At 43.4% G+C, this 18,996-nt stretch overlaps 1 long non-coding RNA gene across 3 annotated transcripts in view; it reads left to right on the top strand.

Moving 5' to 3' along the window:
• Positions 1-3,022: 3,022 nt before the first annotated feature.
• The window catches only part of LOC148139649 (uncharacterized), a 28,747-nt gene continuing 12,773 nt past the window's right edge, over positions 3,023-18,996 (top strand). For 2 of the 3 annotated variants that reach the window (XR_015753654.1, XR_015753655.1), the window contains exons 1-6: positions 3,023-3,075; positions 3,713-3,819; positions 6,529-6,611; positions 8,337-8,428; positions 9,330-9,416; positions 13,141-13,245. This is a non-coding gene — a long non-coding RNA (uncharacterized LOC148139649). The remainder of the gene's footprint in view (positions 3,076-3,712; positions 3,820-6,528; positions 6,612-8,336; positions 8,429-9,329; positions 9,417-13,140; positions 13,246-18,996) is intronic. The other variant, XR_015753656.1, reaches the window with a different exon arrangement.

Raw genomic sequence — 18,996 nt, 5'->3', positions numbered from 1 at the left:
TTGATTTCCATATATTCAGTGCCCAGAAAAGATAAAAAGCTTGTCACCTTTTATAGAGCAATGATTCAGTGGGAGTAAAACACTCACCTTTTCTTGCTTAATAATCACGCTGCCTAAATTTTAAACATGAACACTTTTTAATAGTTCACGAGATCCTAACGAAATATTTTGTGCAAAACAAATCACATGATACATAGTTATTCAGATAATAAAACAAGTTTGTTCATTGAAGAACCCAGAGGAAAAGGTCATGAAACAATGTGAGTTTGATATACCTCAATTATCATTTCAAGTGCATTCTCTGCATAAATTCTCCTTTTCCTCCTCGAAGTATTCAAATTCTTGAATAATTGAGAGAATGAAGTCACAGTTGTCAACACACAATCAGACCCTTCAGTCCAACTTGCCCATGCTGACCAGATATCCTAAATTAATCTAATCCCAGCATTTGTTCCAGCATTTGTTCCATATCCATCTTAAACCCTTTCTACTGATTATCATTTTATTTTACTTTATCAGCACTTGAAATACTGACGTTGTTTTCTCTAACATTGGTTAAAGAAATCATAAGTTCATTCATCTAAGTTAATTTTGTAATCTTTCACAAAGAAACAATTGAGAACAAAATATAGCCGAGTGCAAAACAAAATACTGCAGCTGTGCGATATCTGGGAACACTCTAAAGCTGAGGCACTGATACTGCACAAGTTTGTCAGCACGGTTTCAATTACTGACAATAATTTATTAATGTCTTAGCCTTCACATAGTTAAGGTAAATGTGAGATATCTGAATTTCATGAATTGGTTCCTATTGCACTGTGATCAACAAAAAATATTCTTGGTTTAATCTACTCAAAGGAGAAAGTGACGACCAAAGAAGCTGGACATCAGAGTCGAAAAGTGTCATGCTGGAAAAGCACAACAAGTCAGGCAGCATCCGAGAAGCAGGAGAGTTGATGGTTCAGGCATAAGCCCTTCATCAGCAATCACAGGCTTCAGAAAAATAACTGGCATAGACTTATGGCAACACATACGTAGAAAGGTCGAAGCACGTTACTATCTGATTAGAGACTAATTTCAGATTTGTTACCATTCAGAGCAACATTTCAGTATGATATTTACATATGTACCTAAAAGATAAGTTTGGTTAAAATTACAAGCTCTAGAATGATTATAGTATTAAACCTGGAAATAAAGCTGGTGAACAAGAATGGCAAAGTGAAGTCCCACCAGTATCGCCTTGGGCAGTGTCAAGTAAGAATTTGAGAGCAGAGTTGCCACTTTGGAGTAACCTGCAGTCTGGCCAAATTGCAGCAAAAAGCTGTTCAATTTTATCTGCAAACTATTGAATGCAAAATCCTCCTTGCACAATAATGAGGCAGTATTTTGGGATGTCATTTTTAAAATATATTATTTTCAAAGTTACTCACAATTGAGAGTAACAGCTTGGCGCTGTCTGCATAACACAGTACGTAAAGGAATTAACAGAAAAAATATTATTACCCAAATTCAGACTCACCATTGATATTGCATGGGTCCAGCATTGATAAGTAATCGATTTTTAAAAATAAGTATAGATACATTTACTAACTACATTGGGATACAGTCAAGTTTCTTACTGAACAGTGACAGGATTGGACAGAGTCCGCGTGGATTTAAGAGAGGGGAATCATACTTAACAAAGCTACTGAAAGAATCTACAGAGTCAAATATTAAAGTAAGAAATTGCAGGACATTTAGAAACGCTTATCATTAAACATGGTAGACTGGGTTTTGTGAAAGAGAAATTATATTTGACAAATTTGCGACAGTTCATTGAGGAGATAACAAGCAGGGCTGATAAAGGGCAATCCAATGATGTTCTGTATTTGGATTTTAAAAATGCAAATGATAAGGTGCTACATAAAAGTCAATTGCTCAATTTAGGAGCTCATGGTATCGGCGTAATGTATTAGCATGGATTGACGATTGGTTTACCACACTGGCTGTTGGTGAGTCCTCACTTGCAGTGTTGTATACAATGTTAGCTCCCATATTTAATAAAGGATAAACCAACATCGGAGACCATTCAAAAAAGATTCAATTAGATGTTTCGAGGACGAAAGTGTTGACCTATCAAGAATAGATAAGCAGGAGTGATCTTATGGAAACAAGATTCTGAGGAGCTTGACAGAGTAGATGTTGACTAGATTTTCTAGCACCAGTGAAGTCTCAAACCAAGGGACATTACATAAGGGAACATTCATTTTAGAAAAAGTAAAGAACTTTTTCTCTGTGAATGGCTAGAATTTCCGCACCCAAACAATTGCGAAAGTTAAGTGTGGGAGGGGAATGGTTGGCTTACTCTTCGGAGGGTTGTTCTGGCTTGTTGGGCTGAAGGACCTGTTTCCACATAGTAGGGAATCTATGATTCTATCTCAAATTATTTTAAAAAAGGGCAAATAGATTTTTGAAATATTGAGCAGTTGAGGGCTATGCGGATCAAGCATAAAAGAGGTATTGAGGTCTGGGTTGGTCAAGCCATGATCTGATAGAATGGGGGAACAAGCTGAAGGCGATGAATGCCCTACTCCTGCACCGATTCCTTGAGGCTCTATTTCATGTTTTTTTTTGTTTCCAAAGAAGAGCGTGATACAATGTGCTTAAGATCTCAGATGTTGTGTAAAGGAGTGAAAATGGGGTGTTTATGTACTGATTCAGAAGGCATTGATTCATCAATCACAGCTATACAGTCATGAGTAGGAAGGCAATCCCCTCCATGAATAAAGGAAATCTACTGCAGAGCTCACACAAAGGGAATTCTTACCCTCAGTAAACTCTCCCATCACATTACCCAACATATCAGCTGAAGCAGGACACACTGCGCATGTTCTCGCCAACAAAGGGACTCCGGGTGATTGATGTCAGCACCGGACCAATGAAAGGACGGTGGGCGGAGCTGGATGACCTAGCGGGATGTTGGTCCTCCAACCACAGTGAATGTTGGGCGGAGCTAAACTAAACCATGTGATCACTCGCGCGCGGCGCAGAGTCGCTGTAATGAATGCTCGGGAAGTTATGGAAAGAAAGGATACGGTAAGGAAAGAAATAAACAGGGAACTGGGAGAAAAACTGTGTTGCCATGAGCGGAGAGGTTTTACAAACAAATTGTGCACGTCGGAAAACACAAATTTGAACGTCCCAGTCCCGTGTTTGCAGTAAATGGGGAATTGCCTCAGCGCGGCTGCAGGCCTGAGTGAGCGCCGCCATCTTTATTCGGGACAACGATTCACTGGACACGTGTACCGCCGCCATCTTTGTAGGGGGCAAAGTGCAGCCAGGCGCATGTGCAGCCTTTCTCTGGTATAGAGTCATTGGGATCATAGCAGCCAAAACTGCTCTGATTCACCCCTTGGCTCCCTCATCACCACTTTGTCAATATCTAGCTTCCTCAGTCTCGAACCATGGGTGTATTTTTGGTCTGTTTACTACTGTATTATTACTTTTATAGACCTTTGCAAATGAGTTTTTCGCTGCGGCCCAACCCCTGACCATGTGCTGCTAGATTATCAGATTACTTTTTTCTTGAATATTTTTGACAGTCAAGAATTCTTTTTTCCAAAAAGCAAGTGTATTTTCCTTCCATTTCTGGCTGTCAAATTCTGCACCATTTTCATTCCCTGTAATCCATTTTGCACTCCATGAAACATCAACTGTGTTTCTCCTTCCACAGATACCAGTGATTAATGCCAAAGCCCTGTTGCTTGTGGAGAGGGTGATGTTTGACTTTCTTGTACAGCTGCAGTTTGTGTGGTGAAGGTGCTCCTACAATGAGGTTGGGTAAGAGACATTACAGATTATTCATTACAGCAACAGTGATGATTTGAAAATAATGTCAAATCAACAACAGTTTGTATTTTTATTATCATGCTTATAATTTCACAAAAATACTATTGAGAACTTTAGACATAAGGCCAGAGATGGAGATATTAGGCCAGGTGACCAAAAGTAGGTTTTGAGGGATGTCTTAAAGGTGGAAAACAGAGCTGTGAGATTTTGGTTGCGAATTTCAGACCATGCTGCTTCAGCAACTGTAGAAACAGCCACACAGATGAAGTAATGAATTAACAAATTGTTGGGAGTCTCAAAGAAAATGGGTTGTCGAGGTCTCAAAGTGTGTGTGGTGCAGGGAGCTAGGGATTATCACAGCCAGGAATTAAATCAAGTGTGAGAAATTTAAATTGAGGGATATTGGCCACATGCTGGCAGGTGAGACTAGATTGGGTTCGGATATCTGTTTGGCATGGATGGGTTGGACCGAAGGGTCTGTTTCCATGCTGTACATCTCTATGACTCTATGTTGTTGCTTATGAATAGGAGACTTTTGATGAATCAACAAGCAGATATTTAGATGTTCTTGAGATTACAGGGAGGTTGAATGTGGGAAGCTGGCCAGGGAGTGAGTTTGGATAATGAAGTCTAGAGATAGCTCATATACTTTCATCACATTGTGTTGAGACAAGGGTGAAATCAGCTCGAAATAGTGATCTTGGAGTGGGGCTGAGCTATCACCCTCACCTCACCTCTGGGATTCAGCTGGTTGTCAGTTTGTGAATCAGGCGGTGACACAATCGTGAGCTCATTGGCCCTGGTGGAGCCTAAAGTGAGTGTCGCTCAGCTGACTGTTGCAGAGCAGCTGCTGCTTGGTAGCCCTGGTGATGACATCTTCCATCACTTTACTGCTGATCGAGTGTAGACTGATAGATGGAAATTGCCTGGGTTTGATTGTTCTGTGCTTTTGTGTTGAACATCCCTGGGCAATGTTCCACATTGTCGGTAGATGCCAGTGCTGGAGCGGTACGTGGCTCGGTGAGTGGCAAGTTCTAGAGCACAAGCCATCAGTATGATTGCCAGAATATTGGCAGGGCCAGTAGCCTTTACACTACTTAACCATTTCTTGATGTGATTCAAACTGAATCGAACTGGTTTAAAACTCACATCTGTGATGTTAGAAACCACTGGAGAAGGCTGAGATGGATCATCCCACTTTGCACTCTGGCTGCAGATTGCTGCAAATGCTGTCATCTTATCTGGTGCATGGGTATGTGAGGCCCCTCCATCAGTAAGGGTGGGGATTTCTGTGATGCTTCCCCCAGTGAGTTGTTTAATTGTCCATCACCGTTCACAACTGGATGTGGCAGAACTGCAGAGCTCCGATCTGTTCCATTGGATGTTGGATCACTGAGCTCTGTTGCTTGCTGCTGATGCTGTTTGATATGCAGGTAATTCTGTTTGATAGCTTCACCAGATTAGCACTTCATTTTTCGGTATGCCTGGTGCTGCTCTTGGCAAGCCCTCCTTTACTGTCCATTGTGATGGGTGAGAGCAGGATTTACAAACCCATGAGATTACAGATTGTGCTGGAGTACAGTTCTGCTGCTGTTGATGTCCCACAGTACCTTATAGATACCCTATTTGAGATTCTACATCTCTTTGAAGTCTGTCCCATTTAGAATGGTGATAGTGCCACTCAACACAGCGGAGGTTTTCTCAACTTTAAGGCAAGGCATTGTCTCCAAAACGAACATGTAATGGTCGTTCTTACCGATACTGTCATGGCCAGACATATCTGCAGCTGGTCAATTCATAACAATGCGATCAAGTATGTTTTTTTCCTTCTTGTTGGTTCCCTCACCACCCGCTGCAGACTCAGTTGAGCAGCTATGTCCTTTAGGACCTGGCCAGCTCAGTCAGTAATTCTGTTGCAGAGCCAGTCTCGATTGTGGACATTGAAATCCTGTACCCAGAGTATGTTTGACACCATTTTGTTGCCTCAGTGCTTCCTCCAAATGTTGTTCAACACGAAGGAGAACTGATCCATCAGCCAAGGGAGGACAGTACGTGGTAATCAGCAGGAGCCATGAGACTCCCAGGGCGAATCCTCCCTGTCTGTACACCACTGTGCCACCACCTCTGTCTGGTCTGTGCTGCCGGTGGGACAGGACATATCCAGAGATTTTAGGAGAAATTGAAGACTGCAGATGCTGGAGGTCAGAGTCGAGAGTGTGGTGCTGGAAAAGCACACCAGATCAGACTGATGAAGGGCTGAGGCTCAAAACGTCGATTCTCCTGCTCCTCTGATGCTGCCTGACTGTTGTGCTTTTCCAGCACCACACTCTCGATATCTAGGATGGTGAAAGTGGTGTCTGGTCATTGTCTGTAAGGGATGATTCCGTGAATATGACTATGTCAGGCTGCTTCTTGACTAGTCTGAGGTACAGCTCTCCACATTTTGGCACCAAAAACTAGATGTTAGTGAGGAGGACGTTGCACCATCGAGAGGGTTGATTCTGTGGTTGTAATTTCTGGTGCCTTGTTAGATGCCACATGGTCCATCCAGTTTCATTCCTGTGTTGAGACTTTGCAGTGATTAGTACAGTGAGTAGCTGGATGGGCTGCTCTCAGGTTGGCAGGATTTTTTTTACCATTGACAATGGTTTCGTGGAAATCAGGAGATTCCTAATTCCAGTTATTTTTTCGTGAATTCAGATTCCACCATCTGCCAAGATGGGATTCGAACCAGGACTTCAGTCGTTTGTTTTAATATTCTGGATAAAAGCTAAACACATCAGGTTTGTTCACTCATTTTAAATATCACTAACCCTGGTTTTGTTTCTTTGTAAAACACTGTCCATCATCCTGTCTCCTCTATCCTCCCCTCCAATAACACGAGTGAGGAGCACATGGAGTTTCTCTGTCACCATGACTGAGATAATCCGATCTGCTGCTTCCCTCCCTCCCACTAGCCCACCGAGCCAAACTGCCTCACGTGGTGTTCCTGGTTTTTGTCCTAAACCTATATCTTTCTCCAGTCTCTTGTTAAGCCTTATCAGAGCTCATCTTTACAATTTACCCAAAGCTTGCTAAACCACAGACTTTCCAACACTCTGTCTCCTCCTCCTCCTCACCGATTCACAGATTTTGTTCCTTGTTCTGGCTGTCTGTCTTTTCTGGTTATGCCCTTCTCTCCCCTTCTTTGAAAAACTTCCTTTTGACCTCACGGTTTTTGGAAAATCCTGCTCCATTTCCACTCTCTCTTTCCTTTCTGAATTCCTTGCATTTGGTGTCCCTCCAGTATCTATCCTTGCTCTCTCCTGTATCTCACCTACATACTGCCAGGAGTTGACATTGTGAAAAAGCACCATGTTAGGTTTCACATGTTCACTGACACTGTCCAGCTCTCCCTCCCCACCATCCCTCTCCATTGTTCCACTGTTACTCAGTTACCAAACTGCTTATCACATTCCCACTACTTGATTAGCTGCAGTTTCCTCCAATGAAACATTGTAACGGTTAAACCCATTGCCTTCAGTTGTTATTCCAAACTCCTTTCTCTTACTGCTGAGCCTCTCCCTCTCCCTGGTAACTGTCTGAGGCAGAAATACGTTCTTCACAATATTGCTGTTATATTTGACCCTAAGGTGACCTTCTGATCAGACATCTGCACAATCCCAAACACCAGGGAATTCCAATCTCTTAAACATTGTTTGTCTCCACCTCACCCCAGCTCCATTGCTACTGAAACCCCTTACCCGCCTCTGTGTCGCCTTAAACTTGACGAATCTGAAGCAGAACCCTTGATTCCGCGACTGACCCAGAATCTGGTTCCAGACTCCCTTTTCAGTATTAACACTCGGAAACATCCACTCAGTATTTATCCTGTCAAACCCCTTAAGAATCCCATCTGTCTCAATGAGATCACCTCTCTTTCTCCAAAATCCAGTGAGTAGAGTCCCAACCTGTTCAGCCTTTATTTAAAAGATAATCCCTCCAAACCAGGGATCATCCCAGTGAATCTTCCCTGCTGAAAAATATGTTGCTGGAAAAGCACAGCAGGTCAGGCAGCATCCAAGGAGCAGGAGAATCAATGTTTCGGGCATAAGCCCTTCTTCAGCTTATGCCCAAAACGTTGATTCTCCTTCTGCTTGGATGCTGCCTGACCTGCTGCGCTTTTCCAGCAACACATTTTTCAGCTCTGATCTCCAGCATCTGCAGTCCGCACTTTCTACTAGTGAATCTTCCCTGAAATGCCTCCAATAAAGTGACACATTCCTTATCTAAAGGGACCAAAACTGCTCACATTACTCCAGATATGGTGGTCTCACCACCACTTCCTCACGTTACTCTCAGGTATATACTCCAAACTCTCATACTGAAAACCCTCGAAACAAAACATTCCATTCCCCTTCCTGATGACCTGTTGTAACTATGTACAGTAATCCTGCGCCAGGAGGAGGGGATGGTGTGGGTTTCTAACTTGAACTGAGAGTGACAGATTTTATAAACTTGTATTACAGGATATGACAGGTGGACATTCAGATGGTAATCTCAGTAAATGTTCTGCCAAACTCTGAATTACTCAGTACATCAGGACCTGGATATTCGCATTGTGAGTATTGTGTTCCAGATCAATCCCTTTTGCTGCTTAAAAATTCTCCTTTGAATCATCACATTCTCTCAAAAGGTCTCCCCAAACCATCATGTGTTATGTAATCCTTTTATAATGATGTGATGAGTGTAAGGTTTATTATTCGAATGTGTAATTTTTGTACAAGGATGCCTCAGAGAGGGAGCAGAATATTCTTAAAGGGGAGAATAACCATTTTGAGGGGAGGCTGTTGTTTATTGGTATCAATGACATAGGAATAGAAGATTTCACATTGTTGGATCATTGGAATCTCTTGTGGGGTAGAATTGACCTTCATCAGAAGGTTGGATTGTACCTGCACTGAAAGGGAAGAGTTGCTAGTTCTATTCAGGAGGCATTAAACCAGTGAAGGAATGGAGGTAAACTCAAAAGAGTGAGGAAAGAGCCAAGTCTGCGGCTGGTACAGTTCAGGTGTCAAACAGTCAAGGCAGGCAAGGGCAAGGCACAGAATGAGGTAGGACTGAGCAGTTACACTGCATTTATTTCAATGCAGGAGGCCCGATAGGTCAGGCAGAGGAGCTCAGGGTATGGTTTTGAACATGGCACTGGGATATTACAGCAATTACAGAGGTATGACTTAGGAATGGTTAGGACCAGCAGCTTAATGTTCCAAGGTATAGATGCTATAGCAAGGATAGAAAGGGGGCAACAGAGCAGGGGGTGAGATGGTTTTGATGAGGGATAACATTATGGCTGGGCTTCAGGAGGGTAATCCTGGAAGTACATCCAGGCAAGTTGTACAGGTGGAACTGAGAAATAAATAGTCAGCCGGGAATTGAGAAGCAAATTTACTAACAGATCACTTATCTGTAAGAATAGTATGATTGTATACAAGACTTGACCTTTTTTAATTCATTCACAGGATGAGGGTGTCACTGGCTGGGCCTCAAGGGCAGTTAAGATTCAACCATGTTGCTGTGGGTCTGGAGTCACATGCAGGCCAGACCAGGTAAGGATGGCAGATTCCTTCCCTGAAGGATATTAGTGAATCTCATTGTTTTTTTTTGCAACAATCAACAATGGATTCATGGTCTTTAATAGATTCTTACTTCCAAATTTTTATTGAATTCACATTCCACTGTCTGCTGTGACGGGATCCAAACCCTGGGACCCAGAACGTTATCTGGGTGTCTGGATTATCCATCTAGCGATAGTATCACTAGACCATTGGGCAGGGTGAGTGACTGAGGTATCAGTGGGGCAGCACATCAGCACCAAATATCCCATGGTCTCTGTGGAAGGGCTGGGGAGGGAAATATATCCATGGTGGTGGGGTCTGACTGTAGGTAGCGGAAATTGCAGAGGTTAATGCGCTGTATCTGGAGATTCGTGGGGTGGCAGGTGAGGACCGGTGGATTATATTCTTATTGTGGTTGGAGGGGTGGGGGGGAAGGTGGAGGTACGGGAAGTGGAGGATATGCATTGGAGGGAATTTTTGATCACGTGGGAGGGAAATGCAGTCCTTGAAATAGGAATCCTTTCTGGGATGTCCTGGAGTGGAATTGCTTTTCCTGGAAGCAGATATGGCAGAGGCGGAGGAATTGGGAGTACAGGTTCATGTTTTTACAGGAATATACTCAAGGGAAATCAGATGAGCAAAAAGGGAACATGAAATATCTCTAGGAAATGGTTTAAGTAGAATCCAAAGCGATTCTACAAATATATCAAGGATAAAAGAAAAAATAGACAAAGAATACAACTTCTTAAAGATCAAGAAGGCCATCTGTGGAACAACAGGAGGTGGGAGAGATACTATGCTACTCTTTTCTGGAGAGTTTGGAGAACTTGATAGTTAACAACAGTGATAACTTGAAAAGTGTCCATGTTACAGAGGAGGTGGTACTGGATGTCTTAAATGGCATCAAGGTGGATAAATCCCTGGGTCCTGATCAGGTGTATCCCAGAAATTTGTGGAAAGCTAGGAAAGCAGTGCCCCTCCCTGAGGTATTTATATCATCGTTTGTGACAGGTGAGGTGCTGGAAGACAGGTGTTGTTATTTTAAAAAGGTGGTAAGGAAAGGCCAGGGAACAACAGAACAGGCAGCCTGAAGTCAGTGGTAGGCAAGTTATTGGAAGGGATTCTGAGGGATAGGATTTACATGTATTTGAAAAGACCAGGAAAGATTAAGGATAGTCAACATGACTTTGTGTGAGTAATTCTCTCTTTCTAACTTGATTGAGTTTTTTTGAAGATGTGACAAAGATGATTGATGAAGGCAGACTGTGGACGTTGTCGATATGGACACTGAACGATGTTCCACAAAGCAGACTGGTTAGCAAGGTTAGATAACATGGAATGTTGGGAGAACTAGCCATTTGGATACAAAACTGGCTTGAAGGTAGGAGGCAGAGGGTGGTGATGGAGGGTTGCTTTGCGGACTGGAGGCGTGTGAGCAGCAGTGTGCTGCAGGAATGGATATTCGGTCCTCAAATAAATGACTTGGATGTGAATATATGAGATATAGTCAGTGGTTTTACAGAAGACACCAAAATTGGAGGTGCAGTGGACAGCGAAGAAGGTTAGCTCAGAATACAACAGGATCTTGATCAGATGGGCCATTGGAGCAAAGAATGGCAGACGGAGTTCAATTTAGACAAATGCGAGGTGCTGCATTTTGGAAAGGCAAATCAGGGCAGGACTTATACACTTAATGGTAAAGTCCTTCGGAGTGTTGCTGAACAAAGATACCATGGAGTTCAGATTCATTGTTCGTTGAAAGTAGAGTCGCAGATAGGCAGACTAGTGAAGGTGGTGTATGGTATGCTTATATTTATTGGTCGATGCATTGAATACAGAAGCTGGGACATCATATTGTGGCTGGACAGGACATTGATTAAGCCATTTCAGGAATTCTGTTTTAAGTTCAAAATCCCCTGTTCTGGGAAGGATGTTCTGAATCTTGAAAGAGTTCAGACAAGATTGACAAAGACTTTGCCAGGGTTGGAGGATTTGGGCTACGGAGAGGCTGGTGGTAATTTCCCTGGAGAGTCAAAGATTGAGAGGTGACTTCATGTAGATTTGTAAAATCATGAGGGGCATGGATAAGGTGAACAGCCAGGGTCTTTCCCCCCCAGGTTAGGTGGTTCCAAAACAAGATCACATGGGCTTAAGTCAAGAGAGCAAAGATTTAAAAGGGATCTGAGAAGCAAAGTTTTCAAGCTGTGTGTGGTGTGTGTATTGGATGAGCTGCCAGATGAAGTAGTGGAGGCTGATACAATTACAACATTTGAAAGGCATCTGATTGGGTACATGAATAGGAAGGGTTTCGAGGGATACGGATCAATAGCTGGGAATAGGATTCCATTAGATTAGGATTCCTAGTTGGCATGGACAAATTGGACCAAAGGTCTGATTCTGTGCTGTACATCTCTATGACACGAATAAATGAAAATAAGATGTGTTCCTCTTTTGTGGAGAGCTAGCAGAAGCACAGATAATTGTCCTTGGAGCTGAGACGGTTAAGCAGTGAGTTTGACCAGTTGCAAATTTGTGTCTTGGATATTTAATTTGCAGAGAGAAGGGAATTGTGAACAATGCCACAATTTTAGTAACTATTTTCAGGTAATTGGCAAATAATATGTGAACATGTGAACATTATTTTATTCAGTAAAGTCTGAGCATCTGGAACTGTCTGATTGGCAGCTGGACACAGACTCAGCAGTTATTCATAAACAGATTTGGAATTTTACTTTTTAGGGGAAGATTTGGGGGGCTATGGGCAAATGGGAAGGGAATTGGGACAGATGTGCAGCATCTCCAGAGGGAGAGAGTACAGTCCCAATGGGCTGAATAGCCCCCAGCCCCTGTGCTCTGAGATACTGCCCCATTCACTGTGAATGATGAAGCTCATTCCAGGGCAGAGAGAGGGAGGATCCCACCACTCACCTCACAATGGGTCTCGTGTGATTGATGTCAGCGCAGGCCAATAGGGGGCAGAGGGCAGTACTAGAGGACCAGGTCGTACCAGTTTGTCTTCCAACCAATCGGAGTGAATGAGGGCATCCTCAAGGCTGGAACTAAAGAAAGGCACATGTAGCAGAGATCTGAGAAACTGGAGGACATGAGATAGGGAGCGTTCTGTGGCTGGTGAGGAATTATATATATAAGGAAGAGTTGTGAGGCTGGATGAGGTGACAGTGATCAGGAGAGTTGAGGATGGAGGAATTTAGAGTTAGTGAGGATTAGAGTCATAATGTTATACAGCAAGGAAACAGGCCCTGTGGTCCAACCAGTCCATGCCAACCATAATTCCAAACTGAACTAAGTGTACGTGCCTCCGCTTGGTCCACATCCATCCAAATATTTCCTATTTATGTACTTATCTGAATGTATTTTAAATATTGTAATTGTATTCATTCCTCTGGAAATTCATTCCACACGTATGTTTTTTTTTAAAACCCTTATGTCTTTTCTCAAACCTTTCTCATTTCTTCTCAAAATGAATGCACCCAAGTTTTGAATCCCCCTCTCCCCCGGCTATTCACCTTATCTGCACTCTTTTTCTGATTTTATAAACCTCTAATAAGGTCACCCCTCAACCTCATGCACTGCAGTGGAAAACATTCCCAGCCTATCCAGCCTCTCCTTAGAACACAATCCCTCCATTCATGGCAACATGCTGGTAAATCTCTTCTGAACCTGCTCCAATTTAATAATATCCTTCCTATAACAGCACAACCAGAACTGGACAGAGTATTCCAGAAAAGGCCTCTCCAACATCCTGTACATCCTCAACATAACGTCCCAACTCCTGTATTCAAAGGTCTGAACAATGACGGTAAGTGTGCTAAGCACCTTAACCACCCTGTCTACATGTGACACAAACTTCAAAGACGTGAAGCCCTCGGTCTCTTTGTTCCCATATCACTACTCAAGGTCCTACTTTTATTGAGTGTCAGTCCTACCCTGGTTTGTTTTATCAAGATGTAATATTTTGCATTTATTCCAATCCAAAACATTTTCAAGTATAAAGGCAGTAGGAGTATAATTAAGAGGGAAATCAGGAGACAAAAAGGGGACGTGAGATAGCTTTGGCGAATAGGGTTAAGGATAATCCAAAGGGCTTTTGTAAATACATTAAGAACAAAAGGCTAACTAGGAGAAAATAGAGATCAGCAAGGCAGTCTTTGTGTGGGGCTTCAGGCGATGGGCGAGATAGGGAAACAAGTACTTTGCATCAGTGTTTACTGTGAAGAAGTACATGGGAGATATAGAATGTGGTGAAATAAATGGTGATATCTTGAAAAATGTCCATATTACAGAGGAGGAGGAGGTGCTGGAAGGAGCTGGTGCAGGGGAAAATGATTCACATTTTTGCATCATTGTGATCTCCTCTGGAGTAGAGTTGACCTGCATAAGAAGGATGGATTGTACCTGATTTGGAAGGTGTCTAATATCTGGGCAGGGAGATTTGTTAATGCTACTCAGGAGGCATTAAACCAGTGAGGGAGTGGGTGTGATTGCAAATAGATAGTGAGAAAAGAGGTATGTCTGAGGCTGGTACAGTTCTGAGGTCAAATAGTCAAGGCAGGCAAGGGCAAAGCAGAGAATGAGGTCAGACTGAGCAGTTACACTGCATTTATTTCAATGCAAGAGGCCTGACAGGGAAGGCAGATGGGCTTAGGGTATGGTTTTGAACATGGCACTGGGATATCATGGGTATTACAGAAACGTGGCTCAGGGATGGATAGGACTGGCAGCTTAATGTTTCAGAGTATAGATGCTATAGGAAGAATAGAAACGGGGCCAAGAGAGGAGGGGGAGTAGTGTTTTTGATTAGGGATAGCATTATGTTTGTGCTTAGGGAGGATATTCATGGGAGTCCACCCAGTGAAGTTATTTGGGTGGAACTGGGAAATAAGAAAGAGATGATCACCTTATTGGGGTTGTCTGCGTGGATTTCATCCGGGTTCTCTGGTTTCCTCCCACAGTCCAAAGATGTGCAGGGTAGATTGGATTATCCAGGCTGAATTGTCCGTAGTGCTCAGGGATGTGTAGGTTGGGTGGCCCTGGAAAATGCAACGTTACAGGGGGAGGTTAGGAGACTCTGAGCGTCAGTATCGATGTGATGGGCCGAATGGTCTCATTCCACACTGTTGGGATTCTGGGATTCTCTGATAATTCTATTAGTTTTAAAATAGTTACAGAAAATAATAGACCAGATTGTCCAATTTAGAAACTTAACTTTTCAAGGGTCAATTTTGATGGCACAAGGCAAAAACCTTCATCTGACCCCTCAAACCTGCTCTGCCATTCAATAAGATCAGGGCTGATCATTTCATGGCCTCAGCTCCACATTCCTGCTCTCTCACCATAACCCTTAATTCCTTTCTTGTTCACAAATCTACCTTTTGCCTTAAAGGCAAATAAAATTGATAGCTCAGCTGCTTCACTCAGCAGGGAATTCCACAGATTCACAACCCTTTAGCTGAAGAAGTTACTCCTGAACTCAGTCCTAAATCTGCTCCACCTTATTTTGACGCTATGTTCTCTAGTTTCACCCATCCCTGGTGAAAATAAACTCCCTGCTTCTATCTTACTTACTCCCTTCATAATTTTGTTTTTTTTCCCCATCCAACCTCCCATTCTTCTAAATTGCAATGAGTATAGAACCAGTTTTCTCAATCTCTCCACATACACCAACCCTCTCAACCCCAGGCCCAAACTAGTGACCCTCCTCTGCACCCCCTCCAGTGCTAGTACATCCTTGCTGAAGTAAGGAGATCAAACCTGTACCCAGTACTCCAGGTGTGGCCTGTACAGCTGCAGCATAACCATCCCTCGAGCAAGGAAGCACAATATTCCGTTCACTGCCTTAATTACCTGCTGCACCTGCAAACCAACTTCCTGTGATTCATGCACAAGGACACCCAGCTCCCTCTGTACAGCAGCATGCTGCACGTTTTCACCATTTCATCATCCAGTTTGCTGTTAGTTCAACCAAAATGGATGACCCCACATTTCCCAACATTGTCCTCCATCTGCCAGATCCTTACCCACTCGCGTAACCTATCTGTATCCCTGTGCAGACGTACGGTGGCCTCTGCACACATTGCTCTACCTCATCTTTGTATCAAATGTGAACTCTGACACCGTACACTTGGTCCTCAACTCCAAAACATTTGTGTAAATTGTAAACAGTTGTAGTGCCAACACTAATCCAAACACCCATTTATCCCCATTCTTTACTTTTTGTTGGTTAACCCATCCTGTATCCATGCTAATACATTACCTGTAACGCCGTGCAGCCTTTATCTTATACAGCAGCCTTTCATGTGGCAACTTGTCGATTACTTTCTGGAAATCCAGATACACCACATCCACCGGGTCCCCCTTGTCCAACGCATTTGTGATGTCCTCAAATAGTTCAAGTAAATCCATTAAACATGAGCTGCCTTTCATGAATCCATGCTGTGTCTGCTCAATGGGATAGTTTCTACCCAGATAACTCGCTACTACTTCCTTGACAGGTTCAAGCATTTTCCCCACTACAGAAGTTAAACTAATGGGTGTTTTTTTTTTAAATAGTGGCATCACATTTGCAGCTTTCCAATCTGTCAGATACGTCCCAGAGTCCAGCAAATTTTCGCGAATTATCATGAACACATTTGCTATTTTCCCGGCCATCTCTTTTTGCCCCTGGGATGCATTCCATCACGGCCAGGCGCCCCTTTTACCTTTAGGCTGTTACCTTTCCCAACACTTTCTCTTTACTGAGAATGATTGATTCTCTGTCCACATCTGCCATTGCCTCCATAGACCTGTAAAAATGAGACAATGAGAGTACACAGACAGTATATTCCTGTTAAGGCCAAGGCTGGGAGGCGTAGAGAATGCTGCCTGTCGAGAGAAATTGAGGCTCTGGTCAAGAAAATTAAGGAGGGATATGGCAGGTACAGACAGCTGGGTTTGAGTGGATCCCTGGAGGAGTATAGAGACAGTAGGAGAATACTTGAGGGAAACCAGGAGGGCAAAAAGGGGACAAGCGATGGCTTTGGGAAATAGATTTAAGGAAAATCCAAATAGATTCTAGAAATACACTAAGGACAAAGAGTGACCAGGCAGAGAATAGGGACCCTCAAAGACCAACAAGACTGACTATGGAACCGCAGGAGTTTGGAAAGATTCTATATGAATATTACACATTGGTTTTTACTGAAAAACGATGTGGAAGCTAGAGAATTTGCACAAATAAATAGTGATAACTTGGCAAGTGTCCATGTTACAGAGGAGGATACCCTGAATGTCTTAAAATGGATAAAGGTGGATAAATCCCTGGGACCTGATCAGATGTATCCCAGAAATTTGTGGGAAGCTAGGGAAGTGATTGTTGGGCCCCTCCCTGAGATATTTGTGTCATCAATAACCACAGGTGAGGTGCTGGAAGATGTGTGCCATTATTTGAGAAAGGTGGTAAGGAAAAGCCAGGGAACTATAGACCGGTGAGCCTGTAGTCAGTGGCAGGCAAGTTGTTGGAAGGGATTCTAAGGGACAGGATTTGCATGTAATTGGAAAGGCAAATAATTGGGGAGAATCAGCATGGCTTTGTGCATGGACATCGTTAACTCGGACTTCAGGAAGACACAATGTTCCACATAACAACAGACTGGTTAGCAAGTTCAACATGATAGAATACGAGGAGAACTAGCTATTTGGATAAAATTCATCACAGAGACATACAGCACAGAAACAGACCATTCGGTCCAACCCATCCATGCCAACCAGATATTCCAGCCCAATCTAGTCCCACCTGCCAGCACCTGGCCCATATCCCCCCAAATCTTTCCTATTCATATACCTATGAATGTTACAATTGGACTCGCCTCCACCACTTCCTCTGGCCACTCATTCCACACACGTACCACCCTCTGTGTGTAAACGTTGCCCCTCAGGTCTCTTTTATATCTTTCCCCTCCACCCTAAACCTATGCCCTCTAGTTCTGGAAGCCCCCACTCCAGGGAGGAGACTTTGTCTATTTATCTTATTTATGCTGTCCATGCCGTTCATGATTTTATGTTTCTCTGTGAGGTCACTCCTCAGTCTCCGACACGCCAGGGAAAACAGCCCCAGCCTATTCAACCTCCCCCTGTTGTGATTTCGACCAGGAGCAGATTTGTCTCCAGGATATTTAGTTGACAGAGAGGGAAAGTAGAAAGTTTGTCACAATTTTTAGTAACTGCATTCATGTAACTGGCAAATAATGCAAGGTAAAAATGAGAAGATTATTTTACTGAGTCAGTTCTGAGCATCTGGAACAGTTTGAACAAGAGCTGAATGCAGATTCAACAGTTAGTGTCAAAACAAATGTGGAATTCAACTTTTTAAGGAAAGATTTGGAAGGCTATGGACAGTTGGGAGGGGAGTTGGGACAGATTTGCAGCATCTGCAGAGGGAGAGAGTACAGCCCCAATGGGCTGACTAGCCCCCAGCCCCTATGCTCTGTGATAATGCCCCATTCACTGTGAATGATGAAGCTCATCCCTCCGCAGAGCCATCGAGCCATAGAGATGTACTGCACAGAAACAGACCCTTCGGTCAAACTCGTCCATGCTGACCAGATGTCTTAACCTAATCAAGTCCTATTTGCCAGCACTTGGCATATATCCCTCTATATCCTTTCTATTCATATACCCATTCAGATGGGGTAATTGTACCAGGCTCCACCACGTGTCCTGACCGAAAATTCAATGCATGTCGCAACCTCTGATTGACAGAAGCCCCTTAGGTCCCTTTTAAATATTTTCCCTGTCAACTTAAACCTCTCGTTCTGGACCTGTCTATTTATCCCATTCATGCCCCTCATGGTTTTATAAAACTCAATGAGGTCACCCTTCAGCCTCCAACACTTATGGGAGGATCCCACCAACATGACACAATGGGGCCCAGGTGATTGACAGCAGCTGCAGACCAATAGGAGAGTTGGCGTGATCCTCCAGCCAATAGAAGTGAATGAGGGGTGTGGCCAGCAGGCCAGCACGTGACCATGAGCTGTGCAGGCGCAGTGTCACTGTGAGGGGGGACTCCGTGAGTGTGAAGGGAGTGGCATAGACTGGGAGAAAAATGGAGTTTGTGGGTACTGGGGCGGTTTATAAACACACGGTGTAGGCTGCTTGACATGAATTACAAGCTCCCGCTAAATAAAAACCAGAAAAAATTGTGGATGATGGAAATGATAAACAACAACCAGAAAGTGCTGGAAAAGCTCAGCAGGTCTGGCAGCATCTGTGAAGACAAGTCAGAGTTAACATTTCTGAACCTATGAACCTTCCTCAGAACTGATGTGACTGAGGGAAAAATGTTGGTTTATATGCAGAAGGTATAGGTAAAAGAGTAAATGATTGGGAATAGAGTGCAAAGAGAGAGATAGGAGAAATTGGACAAAGGAGTGTATATCGATCTGGCTGGGGGAGAGTGAATAGCTGTTCATGGGGACTGTTAGTGGCTAATCACAGATAGTGTGTAATAGCAGGCTATGTAATAACAAGACCTGGTGTGTGGGGTGTAGGGGGCTAGGATGCTAGGACGTGG

This window comes from Chiloscyllium plagiosum, unplaced genomic scaffold (assembly GCF_037043375.1).
Source record: "Chiloscyllium plagiosum isolate Xiang-an unplaced genomic scaffold, Cpla_swu_hap1 HiC_scaffold_38, whole genome shotgun sequence".
Lineage (NCBI taxonomy): Eukaryota > Metazoa > Chordata > Chondrichthyes > Orectolobiformes > Hemiscylliidae > Chiloscyllium > Chiloscyllium plagiosum.
The sequence above is the reverse complement of the archived record's forward strand: the minus strand, read 5'-3'. Positions and strand labels throughout refer to the sequence as shown.